The sequence below is a fragment of the Lonchura striata genome, chromosome 13, assembly GCF_050655825.1.
Source record: "Lonchura striata isolate lonStrDom1 chromosome 13, ASM5065582v1, whole genome shotgun sequence".
In the NCBI taxonomy this organism is placed as follows: Eukaryota; Metazoa; Chordata; class Aves; order Passeriformes; family Estrildidae; genus Lonchura; species Lonchura striata.
The window spans coordinates 16,649,923-16,667,544 of NC_140715.1; the positions used below are offsets into that span (position 1 = coordinate 16,649,923).

The 17,622-nt window shown below is 41.0% G+C and overlaps 1 protein-coding gene across 12 annotated transcripts in view; it reads right to left on the reverse strand.

Annotated features, from left to right (window-relative positions):
• The window catches only part of EBF1 (EBF transcription factor 1), a 268,796-nt gene that overhangs the window by 68,992 nt on the left and 182,182 nt on the right, over nucleotides 1-17,622 (reverse strand). The window lies entirely within an intron of this gene.

A 17,622-nucleotide genomic window follows, 5' to 3' on the forward strand; every position in this document is an offset into this window, starting at 1 on the left:
GACGTGAGAAAAATAAAATAAAAGGAGCTTTCATTTCCCCCCCCCCTTACTAACACAAAGATTTCAGCAATCATGTTCTTTATAGTACATATGCATGACCTCAAACTCTGTCTTTGGAAGCATTTTTTTCCTTAATTAATTTCTGTTTGGTTTTATTATCTGCATTGAAAAAATAATTTTTAATCCTATATTAACAAAAAAAAATCACAGCATGATGGGCAGAGACCAATTGGAAATCAGGACACATCCCTTTTTTTATTGTATATGAAATGCACAAGACCTAAGTTAATAAAACAATCTCCAGTAAGCTTGCTTTATTATCCATCAGAACCCAAACTCACCAAGGAAACTCCCATAAATATTATGGAAAATATTGGCAAAATAAAAAAGGGTGTAACCCTCAGCATTTCTCTAACTGTTCTGCAAGAAGATCCAGGTTATTCAGTATTAAACCATCCTGCTCTGATTAATGCTTTGGCTACTACCAAAAAAAAAAAAAAAACAACACCTCAGAACCAAAGCCACAGCTGCCATCCAGTCATTCCAGGTGTATTGCATCTACAGGATAAACAAGATGTGTGTGCAACACATTTTGCCATATCCATGGATTCTCACAGCCACTTTCTTGGCATGGTATCTACTCAGAGCCTCTGAGAGGATGTTGAAAACTCAAGTGCTGCTCAAATCTCGGGCTAAGAGCTTCTGATTTAAGACTTTGTAAGCAGAAGCAGCTCAAATATTGGTGGGCTGGGGCAGTATAAACATTCACATATTGATTCTCCTCCTCTGCAGCACAGGGACGCCTTGGAATTTAACAGTGCTGAAGCAATAGAAATAACATTACTGTAAAAATAGGCAGAAAGCCCTGGGTAACTCTCTACTGTGGAGTCTCAAGGGTGGTCACACAGGTTGATGGAAAGGAGCAACTTCACCCAAGATGCTACCAACTTTTCCTTGCATGAGGTGAGAATATGGCATTGGTAACATTAGATAACACTTTAAGTAAAGCAGGTACCTCAACAATTTCATTACTCATGGAAAACAGGTTCAAGGAGCAGCATAACTCCACCAGCCAAGCTCAGTGTTGGAATGAATGATTCTTTCCTGCAGATGTGAAGCCAGAGGGAAGAGGCTGCACTGCAAACTCAGGAACAGCTGCCACTGCCCAGTTTTAGGGTTGGTGGCATTTGGCTGCGAATTACTACTTGATTGAAAGGCTGATTGAGCTGTTAATTTCATTTGTAATTTTGATCATTTGATGATGTACTAAGGGAAGAGCACTCAGGCACTTCCTCAGGTAAGGACTTAGTAGGAAGATGGGGATATTAAAGCCATTGTGTGTTAGCACCACCCAGGATAAAACCCTTGCCCTCATGAGTTACTCAGCCTGGCAGTGTAGTGAGTTACTTAATGAGGCACAGCCTCAGTCCTAAATTCTTCTAATTATAAAGACAGGACATTAATTCATTCACAGAAGCCTAATTCAAAATGCTCCAGACATAGAGCGCTAAAGAGACCCCATGCATCTTTATGATTCCTCAGTGAAGTTCTGGTTGGTTGGAGCTGATTGCAAGAGCCAGTGTGGCTGCTGGGAAGCTCCTTCCCTCAAACCCTGGGCAGGGTGGGTGGGTGGGGAGCTGGGAAGCAGGAGGGAGCTGGAAAGGGAGCAGTTGAGTCACCCTGAGCAGTGTTTCTGTGAGCACTGCCCCAGCCTCACACCACTGGTGGTGGCAGGCACAGATGGGGAGCAAACAGACCCCAGCCCTACCTACAAAAGGTTGCAAGTGTCAGGAACAAAGTTTTCCACTACTTAAGCTGATGGGGATGCCAGCTCCAGGGAAAAACACAAACAGGCAGAAAAAAATCATTACCCTACTCCAAACTTGGCAGAGTACAGCCATTAACTTTTACATGAGCTAACAAAAGAAACATCCTGACATTACCGTCACGAAAACGTAGCGCGCACAGAAGTAACTTCAATATGTTTAATTTGGATTCAAATTACTTGCCTAAAACTGTGCATAAGAAACACTGAGATGTCCAAAAGTAAATGCTTTCCCTTCAGCCAAGCTCACAGTAATAGATCTACAGTGAAAACAGCTTTTCACAATGCCATCTAGCCCTTTCACAGTATCAAACTTTTCATAAATAAAAATTAAAATCACTTCCAAATTACACCCTTTCCAGTATTCCCAGTTGATTGTGGACACATACCCCCCACAATAAAACCCAGAGATAATCAGTTTCCCATGTGTCAGAGAATAAGCTACTTTTCTTAAAGACAACAGGCAACATTTTTTTGCCTAAATACCAGTGAATAAAAACTATTTGAGACCATAAGCCATTAACAGAAAACACATGCAGGCTTTGCTGAAAGGGTTGTCAAGCACTGGAAGAGGCTGCCCAGGGAAGTCACCCTCCCTGGAGGTATTTAAAAACCATGTAGATGTTGCACTTGGGGACATGGTTTAGTGGTGGGCTTGGCAGTGCTGGATTTAGAGCTGGACTCAATCTTAGAGATTTTTCCAACATAAATGACTCTACAATTGAAAATTATAGATTCAAGTAATCTTTAAAATGAACGCAAGATACTCTTGTGCAGTTACAGGACCCACAAAAAAGTCCTTGCTATTTATGTTGGGATGCTCTTTGTGCTCCCTACATTGCAGTCAGAATTTCAGGTTGCTGCCCTGTCTGTGCTGATTAATGTATTTGATTCCAGTATTTTATAAATGTCTTTGCTTCATATCAAACACCTGCCAAGTCCCATCCATGGGAGCCAGGGGGACTGAGGCAGACTCACTCAGGGCTCTGTGCTGAGCTGGGGCTGTGAGTTCTTCACTGGGACACTCTCACCTGCTTTCTGCCTATTTTTACTGTGACCAATGTCACATGGCATTTTATTGAAATATGTAGAAATTGCGCTGAATCTGTGCCTCATCAAACCTGCTGGCAATTACCCAGGACATCTCCTCTGAGGATAATAAGTTACAAAGACTTGGTGGTTTAATCACCAGGGTAGGATGGTGCCCTTTGCAGGCCCAGCCTGAGCTGGAGTGAGAGCACTGTGCATTCCCAAAAGATTTCAGGGCGTTATTTTTCCATGTCACAAAAACCAGAGGGACTCCCCAACTTTGCCACACAGCCTCTCCTATTTTAAAATGCAAGTGTCTGTAAAGTTTGGAAGGGCTGCAGGAGGTGCTGCCCAGCCAGAAAAGTGGCCCTGAAGGGCTGCATCCCAAGGAAGACGTGCTGAGGGAGGCATCCAGACTGTTACCTGTTTTTGAGGGCACAAACCATGTTTATACAATGACATATTTGCAATAACCAGTGTCATTCAGGACACTGCTGTGTCTAAAACTTTGCCTTTCCCAGGCCCTTTGCTTGGAGCAGCAGGGAGGATGGAACTGGGTCCCTTTGGAGCATCCCCACAGGTAACACTGGGAGGGGGCAAGGCAATGAGCTCAGCTCTATTTATGCCCCTGGTACAAATGTCTGGCCAGCTCAGGCCCTCAGCTCTTCATACTTCTGCTCTTAATCACTTGGCAACTTTCAAAGCACTGTCTGGAAGGTGTTTACTTCTGTGCAACCCTAGGAAAACAGAGCTAGGCAGAATAATCTTTTCACTGGAGGCCTTGATTTTTCTATATTTTGGTTTGGTCAGAAGACAAACCAAAATATAGATTTTTTTTTTTTCTTTCATAATTCCAAGTTCCAGAATCTCTACCTGGAATTAACTATAACACTATTCAATGCCTCCAAGAAAAACAAAATGCTTTGTTTCAAAATATTATCACTTCTCATGCCCTTCTGTATCCCCAAAGCATAATTTCTGAAATTTTTAAAACAAATAGAAAAAAGGTTACATAAAATTTAGCTTTTTCTGTGGAAAAAGAGTTTTTAGCCAAAGTCTGAAGCTTCACTAATAAGAAAATACAGTGAAGGAGTTTAGACCAGTCCTAATCAAGGCAGTGAAGTGAACATGATTGATAACATGAACAGCCTTTAAGTCCAGGGAAGAAGAAAAGAAAAGAAAAGAATAATTGGTCATTCCTACATATATGAACTTTTCTCTTGTTATTTTTGAATGAAGAACTGGAAGCCAACTACAATAAGAACCAAAGAGTTTGGTGGCCCAGCTATCAGACAGGATTTTCAGACTCTTTGGTGTGAGTGTCACATCTGTCATGTTCTCTCAGAACACAATGGGCTGGGCTGAGGGAAAACCAAACGTTCCCCTCCAGCTGCGGCAGGACTCTGCAGCTCCTCACTGAAGGTGATGTGGCCACGTCCTCCACCTGCTGAAAGGGTTGTGAGCCTCAGTGAGCTGCTCTCCTCCTTTGCACGATACCTGGGCAGGTCAGAGCCCCCTGTGCCACGTCCCACCCTGCTGCTCCCACGGGCCAGGCTCACAGATAGAGGTGGCCGTGGCAGCCTCTGCATCCCAAACTTATTGAGGCCATTGGGAATCCTGCCACTGGCTTCAAAGCTAAGGGCTCTATCAATAAATGTTAAGGATTTATGAGCAAAAACCTTCATGGCTCCAAGGAAAACAACATTCCTATGAAATCCTCATTTTTCTCAAAGTACACATTGTTAAAATCTTATCAGCTCCCATACAAAGGATGGCAGGTACCCACTCCAGCACGTGGAGAGCTAAAAAAGGAAAAGTTTTTTGTTGTGTGCTGTGCGTGCCAGTGTGTTCCTGTGTTCCCACACTTCCCAGCTACTGATATACAGGGATTTTTCTTCCCTCAAACTGTGACAATAAAATGATTACCCCGCCACAGTTTAGCATAATGGTTCAGAAACGCTTGTGGCATATTGCAGAGTTAAAGTGGAAATTATTAGGTAGCTCTTCTTTGTTATAATAATGATCACTCCACAAATAAAAGCTCTTCTCCCAAAGGTACTGCAAGGCACAAAATGCTAATTCTGAAGATTATGTGTGCGCTTTTATTAAATATTACTCTGCCCTGTCTGTTTGAGGGCTTCACTGCTCTGATTGTTTTATGAGTGCCATGTTAATGTCAGCCCCATCTTGCTAGCAGCAGGCACACATTTTAGCTTTTGTATGAGAGTTGATCAAAGGCCACGTGCTGAGGGAATTGCTGAGAAAACACGGATAAGCGATAAAAATCTAACAGATTAATTGGTTTAAATTTCATTTCAGGGCGTTGAACTTTGGCTCAGGACACAAGTACTACACTACCAGTCAGGGCCTAATTACCACATTTCCAATTTGCCTCTCAACAATGCTTGGCAGGGAGAATAATAACAGTACTAATAACAATAGCAATAATAATAATAATAGTAAAATAATAATAGCAATAATAATAGTAATCATAATAACTAAATAACAGCAAAAACGTCTCCTCTTAGCTTCTTGTACACATTTAACAACTAACTTTGTGTGTAGGCAATTGCAGGAGGAAATTCCTCTCTCCCACTCCACCACCCACCTGCCTCCTGAGCATTTCTACCTGCCTCAAACAGCACCTGATGACAGAAGAAATAACAGACACCCTCAGGAGCATCTGAATTTACAGCATCAAAAATCTACCAACTCCAGCCCCTCCCAAACACACACTGGACGTTTCATACTCTTAATTAGGGACCTGCATTTCTAAACAGAGATAGCTTTTTATCCTCCAACAGAAATGATCTGTTCCACTGATAGAAAACAGAGGCCGGAGGGAAAAAAACATATTTACCACAAAGTTTATGGGTGGCCTTGGAATAAGGGTTAATTGAGCTTAGAGGTAAATGTTCACTGAGGTGAATTAGTGGGATGTACAGCTATCAGCAGGGCTCTGGGACTGCTCCTATTTAGCTTCTGAAATGTATTTGCTCTGTGATTAATATCCAGTTTGTGCTGGTGACTGTAAGAATGACCTTGCCTGCAGTTTTTATCATGAAGTGTGGTTTCATCCTCTATTATTCCATAGATGAGGCTCTGACAACAGTTGCTGCATCACAACAGGAGTTTAAATGATAGGGCACATGCTTTTATTTTTCTTCTCTCTAAGAGTATTGTGACACGCAAGGAGAGTTGCATAAAGGCAGTTAAAACTGGGAATTAAGAGGAACAGGGAATTTATGTCTCATCTTAGAGGAAGTACTGAAAATATCTGGAATTTAATTTAATTTTCCTTTTTTTTTCTTGGGTAAAACCTAATTCCAGGCTAAATAAATAAATGAGCCACAGATTAACCCACAGTTTATGGGTCTGATTCTGAAACCCATTAAATGCTTTCACCAAACTACTGACTTTTCAGACTACCAACACAAATCTGTTTTAAGCACTCAAAACCGTAACTTATGGAAATTGTGATTTGACAAACCACTCAAGTGCTTAAAAACCCCACTGAAGAAGTTGCAGGATAAGGAACTCGATTTTTTAAGATAGTTGGGCCCTGTGAAAAGCTCCCAAGAGCTGGGGAGTGGATACAGAACGGGGGCTCCCATTTCACAACAGCCTCGGGACGCGTGTGGACTCCCCTGTGCAGGGCAGGGCTCATCCAGCCTCACACAAGGACCAGCAGCAGCACAGCCAACACAGCAGCGCCAACACTTTGGCCTCAGCACTAATTCTGAGACTTTTTTCCAATTTAAAAGAATAAACCAAATATTTTTGAGGGGTTGATCTTGGCTGTTTTGTTGGGTGGGGAGGGGGAGAGGGATTGTTTGGGTTTTGGGTGGTTTTGTTTTCCCCTAAATAATATCCTCATTCCTGAGAAGTGGGAATTGTCAGGCTTCTCACTACTCTGAGCATGCTGAAAGGGTGAACCTTAAAAATTCTGTCTGCCCAGGCAGTTGTGCCATTCCAGCCTGGCTCATGGGGCATTGCTGGAACTGGCATCCAGTACAGGCAGCTGAAAGCGACTGGACTTTATGAAACCAGCCTGGATGGGGAAAAGTCCTCAGGACCAGCCCAAAGGACACTTCAGGGAAAGGGAATGTGGCAGAGCTTTCATGTATTTTACTGGAGCATTAAATCTTCACTTAATCTTAAGCTAAACAATGTGTTTGCTGCTTATCTGGGTGAAGTGATGATCTTCCTGCCTTCCTCTTGCCTCTCAGCCGGCTCTGTGTCCCATTCTCCGCTGACAATGAGCAGCTGCTGTGCAGGAAGCAGGGCAGCAGAGGTTTCCCCTTGGAGCAGATAACTCCTGCAGCTTTGTGCGACACAGGCACGAGGATGTGATGCTCTGCTCCCCCCTTCCCAGCTCCTCGATATTTGGGGGTTTTAGCATATGCAAGCCTTAAAGATTACAGCACCCTGCCAAAAATGGCAACCTCCTCCCGGTCCTTCGTGACATCTGCACTGGGTGAAATCACTGAACCAAAAATACACGCGCCGTGCAATCCCTCCAGGTTGGGGGAAGGGAAGGAAAGGAAGGTTGCATTTGTTTCTCTTTTCCAGTAGTGAAATTAAAGGTCTTGGCTGTGATTTTGTGCTGAACATTTTGGATGCACTGTTCCCATTAATGGGAAATGAAAATGTAAATTACCTGGGATAATATTCCACCTACAATCAATACTTAAGCCAGTGTTTCGCTTTTATCCTTGCTGATGCCTCAGCTAGCAAAGTTACATTTCATGGAGTCCTCTGTGTTTCACTTTCCTTAATGATTTCCAAAGCTCTCAGTTGTTGATCAGTGCCTGAAAAATGACTGCATGGAAAAAGGAGGCAATCCAGAATAATGAGAGACCTGTTACAAAAAAAAAATCTGCTCTGTATTTTACTTACAACATTTCCATAAAATAATAATTTAGTTATCTCTGTATGATTGCAAGAAATGTATTTTCATTCATTCTCTTAAATCCTTTCACATCACAGAGGAAGTTCTGCAAATTTCTTTGCTTATTTGAGTTATTTTTTTGTTTTACTACAGTAAAAAATTAATAAAACAGTCAGAGTCCTTAGTATCTCCCTGCAAATCAGTAAAACTTGACCTCCAAAGAGAGGTCTGTCATGTTTGTATGGCAAATAATAAATTCCCCAAGAAAAATGCAATTTTACAAACCTACTTAAAATTATGTTAATTTAAATATATAGGTTCAGCTCAAACATTAATACATATATATAAACAATAAATTTATTATTCTTCTTGAAAAATATATCTGCATTCTCTCTAAGTATATATATTTCAAGAAGCCTAACAACTTTATTGTCAATTTTTTTGATGTGCTACTCTGATTTTTTTATTCCTAGGAAATTTTGGGCTGGCTTTAAGCTCCAATTTTTTCATTCATTATTTTTGCCTCTGAATTGCAAGGCTTTCATTTTGAGTCGGCCATCAAGAAACTGCTGCAGGTGGCTTTGGCCAAACATTGCTAAACTAGTGCCAGCCCCTCAGCTTCAGCACTCCCCGTGCTCTTGAGCAGCTCAGGTGCTCAGGGATGCACAGAGTGGGTCAGGAGGAAAACCAGACATCCAAGAATATTGCACAGGGCCTTTCAAATCTTGGCAGCAGCTCCAGTTCACAACTGGGGATGGGTTTGCTCAGACCTCAACACCAAAGCAATGACTGCTCTGCTCCCCCAGGGATGCACAAGCATATTTTGACCCCCAAGTGAGATAAATATTTTACCATGAGTCCCCAAATTATTTCACCTCTATTCCTTCAGCCCTTCCTCCACCCCATTGTGTCACTTGCAGAGGAACACAAACTGTGTGAAAACCAAAGGCAATAAACCCCATGTAGGGGACTGAGGTGTGACACAGGGATGGGATTATTGTATCTGTGTACTCCCAAATTTTATTAATAAAACAGTGAAAAAAAATAATATCTGCCTTTCCCATTGCAATTTCAATGGCTTTCCACCATTAAGTTCCCATATGAAGTTATGGAGACCAGCTAAGTCACTATGACTATTTTATAAATAGGCATGTCCAGAAAGTAGACTGCATCTGGTTAAGTGCACTGAAGTTTAAAAATAGTTGTACTGATGCAATTTCTGGGTGAGGATGGAGGCAACCTTGCAAATGGAAGCCCAAATTGTGTACTATAAATCAGGTCTGAAAGTTTGACAAAACAAACATCTCTGCATAGTTTGCATACTCCAAAATATACTTAATTCAACTGACTGTTCCTTCATGATCCAATGAAGAATTTTATATTTGCTAAATGTTAACTGTGTGCTTTACTGCTTTCTGAACCTCAAACCAACAAAAGGGCAGGTGGGTAAAAACTTCCAAATTCCTAGTTTGTTTTACCACCAACCCTGGTCCTGTTTCCTCATTTTCACTTTCCATCAGTACTTTAACAAAACAGTAAATCCCTCATAGTAAATCTCCCTAGAGTCAGAACACAGGACCATACAAAATCCTGCAAGGTGCAACAGGCTCAGCATTCAGAGCACGACAGGGCTGAGCCTTGATGCTCCAACACTCACTGGTGCATTATGGCCACACTGGCAAGGTTCAGTTAGTTATATACAGAAATGATTCTAGATTAAACAGAGTTCAATCTAAACCTAAATTCTCATTGCCAAACTAAATACCAGTATCAGCTACATTTTTATGACATATTTCACTATCACAAAGAAAAAAACAGAACCCCACATCCTTCAAGTTAAGACCCCCTCCTGTTATATTACACAGGGCAACAATCAGAAAATCACCTGAGATGGATTCCACAGGAAACAAAGAATTTGTTTTCCTGATTAAAAAAAGATCCAACTAATACTAATTTTTAGCTTGGGTCTCTTTGTTCAGCAGAACTGAGGAAGTCTGCCCACAACAGAGAGCTCGCAGTAATCGTCTTTCAGAAACAAGAACAACCCGTGCAGAAACACAAAGCTGTTCTGCCAGGGACAGGGAGTGCCTGCAATCCAGTTTCTTCAAGGGAAATTCAAGTACCCTAAGAGTTCTTATTCCTCATCTGATTCCTCTCACAAATCACAAGCTCTCTAATGCAATTTTCTGGAGTCTGAGAATCATAAAGTCAAATCTGAACTAGTCTAGTGGAAAATCTGTGACGCTAATCTTGGCCTACGTTGTACTTTTAACAGGCACTGAATTTGTGCACCGGATTATCCAGATGGCCATACAGGAATCATCCTGATAGGATTAAACCTTTGTGCTGAACTCTGCTCCATCTGTTCTGGGAGGTTTGCCTATCGCTATCGGAATACGAATGCTCAGCCTAGGTCCAGCACCACGACTGAAAGCACCCATTTACCACACACACACACATGTGTACATGTGCACACACAGCTCCCCAAGTGCTTCATTAGTAATGTGAGATGAAGTTACCCCGAAGTTTACCACTAAAGAAACATATTGGTTTTATTACTCATTCAAAGAACAAAGTGCGTTATATCTAAATTCAAACGAAAGAGTATTTTTGTTGTTGTTCTGGGATTTGTTCAATTCATTAAACCATAATACTGCCATAAATTTATAGATGAAGGCATGACTAAACATAAAGCAGCAAGGCTCTTCATCTTTGAAATCTATTAGTGTATGAGGATGTATGGCACAGTCACACTTTGAAGATGCCATGGTTAAATAGTTCAGATTAAAAAACAGCCAGCAACGAAACACATGCGTGCACACAAGCACTGGTAGCTGCTCTTTGCAGCTCCATCTACTCACAGCCCAAGAACAAAAAAGTAATATTCAGTCCCAGTAAAAGCAAAGCTTATTCCCATTAATGTTTCTTTCTGCTTTTATTATCTATTAATGACAGTCTCCTGCATTCATTGCTGCAGCCTGCCAGATGCAGCAGAGATCCATATTCATCATGTGCAAAAATTGTGCTCGGGCTGTCTCTGACAGGTTACGCAGAGCTGCCAATGGAGGGACCAAGGTCCGATGCACGGCCTCGGGTTTCCAGGCCCTGGGCCAAGGAGAAGGGTAGGGAATCTGGCTCTTCTGCAGGGGAAGTATCCCAGAGATCAGAGGGTTTAGCTAAATTTCTGTTCTGGCCAGAAATACTCAGAAAACTAATGACTACCTGGGATGGAAAAGGTGGATACGCAAATTAATTCATATTATAGTTATATTATTATTATTATATAATTATTAATAATAGTAATAATAATATTTAATTATTGTTATTAGATTCAGCAATGCAATATAATCCTCAGCCCCTGTTTGTGATGGCAGTGGGACAGAGATGGAGGCAACATAACCTGCCCTGCATTTCAAGCAGCAGCCGTGACTGTGTTGCACAGACTGAGACCCCCTTGTCTCTGCTGTGCTGTGTCTCTCAGACTGTTCCTTCCTCTGTTCTTTGTGCTGCTCAGAGTGCAGGGTCAGCACCCCCTCCCAGCCATTTAGGCTTTACTTGCAAAAACATAAGCATAAAATTATATTTATAGTTCATAGTATCTATCCAGCAATGACACCACATAAAACCAGCACGCTGAAAATCTGAGTGAATACTTTGGACTCGAGCCTACAAATGCTTAGAGAAGTTGTTCTTTCAATGTCTCTGATAAAGCCATGCTAGGTTTTTATTTATTTATTTAGGGCTGCATTCAGACCACCTACCTCAGGCATTGCAGCCTGTCAAACGTCAGAGTCCAGCTCTGGCTGGGTGAGTCGGCCTGCCTGAATTAGGATCCTCTTTCCGCTATACAATAAGCAGAAATGGGAAGACACCTCTGCAAGCTGGGAGACCCAGGGAGTTCCGTGCTGGCTCAGGAAAGTACCAAGGGATCTCGGCAAGACGATAGCATAGGTAGGGAGCAGCCAGAAGCAACTTCATAAAAAAATTTGGCAGCTGATATTGAGCAGGCACCTGACTCTGGGCTTTCCTGCAGGCACCTCTGCTGAGGCTCAGGGCTAAGGAGGAGGCAGCACTCACTATCACCTCCAGGGTCACAATCCCAGGAAAACAGAAATTTTCCCCAAAGGGCTGCTAATCACAGTAGCTTTATCTTTCAGTGTTTCAGAGAGTCAAACAGAAGTATTTCTTTTACCTCCTCTTCTTCTCCCCAAAGAGCCCAGGGAGTTGAGCAATGCTCTCACCTGAACGTCCTGCAGGAAAGTGCTGTGACCTCAAACCCCAGCCCATGAACTAATGCTGTGGCTGGAAAGACGAGCAGTGCTGTGGTCAGGCAGGATTTGCTCCGAGTGCTGGCCTTCCCTGTGGGCATGGATCAGGTAACACCAAACCTATGAATTCCATATGCAAGCCTGGGTTTTCAGGGAGCAGCAACACGAGCTGTCTGTTCAGCCTCCAGCAGCAGGGAAAGATCCAGCACTCCACTCCCATTTCACAACTTGGGAGGGATCTCTGTGGGAAAAGCACTTTGCTTTTTCATGGGATAGATACTGAACCTCTGAGAAAGCTGCTACAAAACCATAATGATATGGTATTAACCAAACATAATTAATTCTGAACTTCCTTATGCTCCCAGTGCTAACAGGCACTTCAAGGGTAGTACAGCAAACAGCACACAGATTCCTGCAGCTCCTGGGACCAGATTTTTGGAAGCATCCACCAATCCAATGATTCCAGCAAGCAACTAATGGAATTTTCAAAGTACCTCACAGACAGATAGAAATTTTGCAGCCAGACTTTTAAGAATCGCACTAAACACCTACCTACAGCTTTAGGCATCCTGGTGCTTTACAAGTTTGGCTTTAGGTCCAAGAATTCTCCCCAGCAAATTCCTTTGGGATACCTATGCTCTTGGATGGCCACTTGTCTCACAAAAAAATGGATCAGAAGTTTAGAAAATCCTAAATTTCCACATCATGAAGGGCGGTATCTCTTTAAGCATTTCACTGTGGCCATTGTACCTTAACTTACACATCTAAATGTTCAAATTACTTTTGAGAAATAACCTTAAACTTCTAAATTTCAGACAAGTTTTTCATGAAACTTTATTCTTGATCTTTTTAATAAACTTCCTAAGCCCGTTCGCTTTGCTCAGTGAGGTCATAAACCAGCACTGCTTATATTACAGTCACTTTCACGCTAAGGATTTGTTTTGTCACAAAGAGAACTATAAATTCATGGAATGAAGGTGGAAAGCAGAAAGGACTAATTGTGACACACAAAGCTTTCTGGTTATGCTCAGCAAACAGTTGGGGCTAAGATTTTAAAAACCACTTTATGAAGTTGTACTATTGGCTTTAATGAAAGCACACTTTTTGCAATGCCCTACACTCCCAAAAATCTTGTACTCTGGACTGGGGCCAAACACAAAGCCTTTCTTCATTCCAATATTAATTATTAGTAGCTTATTTTTATTCTTTGCTACTAAACATTAAAACTTTCAAATAGCAAACCAGATTAGAATAACAACTCCAAACATCCCACGCTGGTGGGCTCCATTTTCTGCATCAGTGTCCTGGTTTATGCTATTAACTCATTTCCTTGCATGTGGAGGAGCCTTGTCAAATATTCATTTTTCTGGGGAAACACTTGGCAGACAAAGACTTGAATGCTCACTCCAATCCTCTCTCAGTTCAGTGAAAAGATGAGTTCATTATTTGTGAAGTTTTCTAAACTGAATATTCTACATGACAGTTTTGTGGAAAATTTTCACTTAAACAAACCTTTAATCCTGAGATTGTTATTACTTAGTTGATTCACAGCTTTGGACATAAGTTTCCTGGGAGCAAAAGCATTTTATAACCACTGATTGCTTTGGGGTATTTAAATACTGGGGTGCTCAACATGTAACATTTGGAAGTGTCCATATACCTGCAAACTGCTGTGAACACCATTCTTTGAAAATCATGACATTTTATAACATCCAGATGAATTCTCAAAAAATCACTAATTCTTGGCCTTCAACTTCCAAACTACAATTCACAAAATTATTTTCCTTCCAAATTTTCCCAAACCAGCAGGAGAACGGAGTGAAAAAATTACTCTTTCCCACCATAACACCAATACATCATTTCCTATAATGAAAAAATCTAAATTAGAGGATTTGTTCAGAAATAATATTAATCGTTCTACAATAACATGATGTTTTGTCATTTCCTGGTGTGTCCACTTTGGAAGGTCGGGAAAACAACACCTGGCAAAACTTCACTGCCACAGTGGAGTGTCTCTCAAACATTTCTCCAATTCTAAAATCATTCTTCTCCCTATGATGCCATTATATTTGCAACATTGTGGCCAGCAAAGTGAATTAAAATGTAATGAATACTCATCATCTATGAATATTCATTTCCTATTTGAGTGCTGCTGAAGGTTCCCCTGTTTAGGTACCTGTGAAGTTTCAGCCAAACAGGGGAGTTAAGCTTTTTCTACTTGCATGACTGTATTCCAGTTCCTCTAAAGTCTGGAGAGAAATCTCAAACCTTCAGCAAAAGGCTGCTCAAGCTCTCCAAATAAGAGCCAACACTTATGGTGGTTGGACAATTTCCATCTGAACTTTCTCCCCTTATGGGTCTGCTGTAACAAAACAGTTTTTTCTGTGCAAATCTGTATCAAAATTCAATGGCAGTTTTCCCTATGTTTTCTTCTTTTTGCAATTTTGGGAGCACAGTTCTGAAAGCTCCTCAGGGAAATTCACAAAATGCTCTCTATCTTCATCCATGTACTATTTTTCCATGAATTCATGACATCCTTGTAACAATATAGGATAACAACATATCACATCTTGACATCCCTTAGATATTGGTGGGGAAAGGCTGTTTGGGGGCATTTTATTTATTTTATTGATTTTATTTATTTATTTATTTGAAAAACATAAAGGGCATCTGCTCATGGGTAAAAAATGACATGTCTTTGTAAAATCAAGGTGTTGCCCATTCCCAGTTTTCCTTTCTCAATTAAACATTACCCTAAATCTCTGATAAGTGACTGTCAAGGGAAAATCCTTTCTAACTGTGCTAATTGGAGTATTCAAATTTGCCTTTTCAGAAGATATTTCCATGGAAATTATGTAACAGTAACCCTTTCATTAATGACTAGAATACCTCAGATGATATCCCCTAAGTCTCCTGCAGAAGTGTTAGCACAAATATGTTACACAATAATGCTTAAAAACCAAAAAAAAAAAACCCACACAATCAAACATCCAACTTCATGCAATAGCTACACTCTAATGGCAGAACTGAAATTCTGCAATCTCCTTGCCTAAACTAGCCTTTAAAAATCCATTTTCATTGCTTAAATCTTGTTTTCATTTAGCGTCAGACTAAAAATAAATTTTGAAAGATCAGAATTGCTGCAGCCAGATATTCCAAGCTTTTGAGTACCTCTCCATAATGGATGATTTATGACCCACACAAACAGAAACAAAAGATTTTCTGCTTTTTGCTTGGCGTGACTGGCTGTGAGAAGGGCAGCTCCACCGACCCACCCACCCAGTTCTTGTGCAATTCTCAGTAATATCCAAGAAGGAATAAGGGATCTGGGCCTGCAAATAGAGACTCCAAAAATAAAAAAAAAGAAGACATCAGCAAAATTCAGTGGGGCACAATTTAGTTAACTCAGTTTTGGTTGCCTAAATTAGAGCTGTACAAATCCTAGCTCTGCCATGTTTTTGCTGATCTGATTTAAATCCAACATTTCACTCCTGAAAAGACCATTTTGATCACCCAGCCTGACATCCTGCATAGCACCCATCAGAGAACTTCATCCTCAACCATGTGAGGAATTACTAAAACCCTAACCTCTCCCTGACCTGCCATACATTATTTGGGAAAATACCACGTCCTTACTCAACATTTACAACAGAGAACTTGCCACAGTACTGGGACTTACTTCACTGCCTCCCAGAGTTAAGATCTTGTTAAGATCATCACGAGCCTTACTCTAGCAATTCTCTCAAGTAAAGCATCTTAACTCTCTGGCCATGTTTTGTCTCTTCAGAGGGACAGATGCTCCAACTCCTCCCAAGCTCACATTCTGAACTACTCCAGCCCTGGTGTTTTCACTTGTATTAGAAGTTCCATCTGATTATGAGGAAAAAAAAAAAACAACTTTCTTTTGACAGTAACAGAGCATTGGACCAGGCTGCCCAGAGAGGTTGTGGAGCATCTTTCCCTGGAAATATCAAAAACCTGACTGGATGGGATCCTGTGCAACCTGCCCCAGGCAAACCTGTTTTAGCAGGGGGTTGGACTGGATGATCTCTAGAGGTCCCTTCCAGCCCCAACCATTCCCTCATTTTGTGAAACAGAATAAGTCCACAGGGCAGTGAAAAGGTTAATATTATACACTCAGTGAGGTCAAGCTCCAAGAACACATAACAAGCCATTATGTTAAAAATTGCCTGAATTTATGAGTCACTGCATTTATGAAGGAACTGATATGAAAAAGACAACTTGGCAAAAATAAAGAAAATTATTTCCAGCTTGAAGTTTTGCAATCCTTCAGTATATCAAGGCTCACTTACTGTTATTACTATCCATGTTGTGCAATGTCTTGAAAGTCACATTTTTTTCCCCTGTGTATGCATAGAGATGTCCAACAACCCAAGGTATTCTTCCCTCATAGAAAATAAATTAGAAAGCAGACATAACTCAGAATAACAGACAAGATCCCCTCAAGTAGAGTGGTAGAATCCTCATATTTTTTTTCAATATTTCCCTTCTAAATAATAAATCAAGCCCACTGCATTTCTCTATACAGAATGATATGATGCAGAAAAAGCTTGTGTGTTTATATTTTTCATATAATCACAAAAACATTCTTAAGCTCAGCACTAAACTATAACAGGTGCTTCCACCCATAGATGAAACAAGTAAACTTTAATGCTTCTTTGTTTAAACCTGGCCAGTTTTTTAATGCAATAGTCCCTAACTTTGATGAACGTGAACCTATACCAACTAAGGGTAAAATGTATCAAGTTTTGAAAATTAACAAGTCTAAACTTGTTAAAATTTTTGCTTCAGCCAGTGTTGTGTCTTGGAGTGACAATTTCATCAACTAGCGCAGAGATAGGCACCACCAAGGAATTGAGAGATAAAATGGTTAAAAAGGAGCTAATCGGGTCATCCTCTTCACAACTCTAAACACTGCCCAAAATTTGGTGGCTAGAGTTGTGCCAGAGCCACTCAGGGCACAAGAAGAAGGTCACTAAGTCAGATGTCTGAGCATCTTTCAGGAATCACCCACCACGTGCAACTGAATTCATGGTATCCAATGTCTGTCCTTCTGTTACAGGCAGACTAGAAATGAGACCTAAGGGCAGTCCGTGTCAAAGCTTTATTTTAAATATTATCCTCTCAAAATCCTTTATAAGGTGAGGGAATTTTTTCCTTTTTTTAATAATCCAAACAGAAAAGACCTGATTCACCAAGGCACAGCCTAGCAATCACTTTTGCTTTCAAATCTGAGGACTCAGTGGAAAATCTCTGATTGTGCAGTAACTGTGAACTCTTAAATGGCCCAGGATGGGCAGGATTGGCAAGAAAAACTCTTTAAATGCCCCACTGCTGACAAGAGAATCTACCTGTTATGTGCAGCTGAGGCACAGCCACTACTGCTTTTCATTTCTTGTAGGAGGTATTGCACCTGCAGACAAACGGTTGGAGTCACTCACTGCTGTCATGAGCTAAAACAACATTGTAAAAGCTTGGCTGTCTCAGGTAGCACAATAAAGTGATCAAATAACCCAGCCTTGCGCTATCCTTTCCCGTTTAAGGCAACCAGTAGTAATGGTTTTGCTACATAATGACTTATTTTAGAT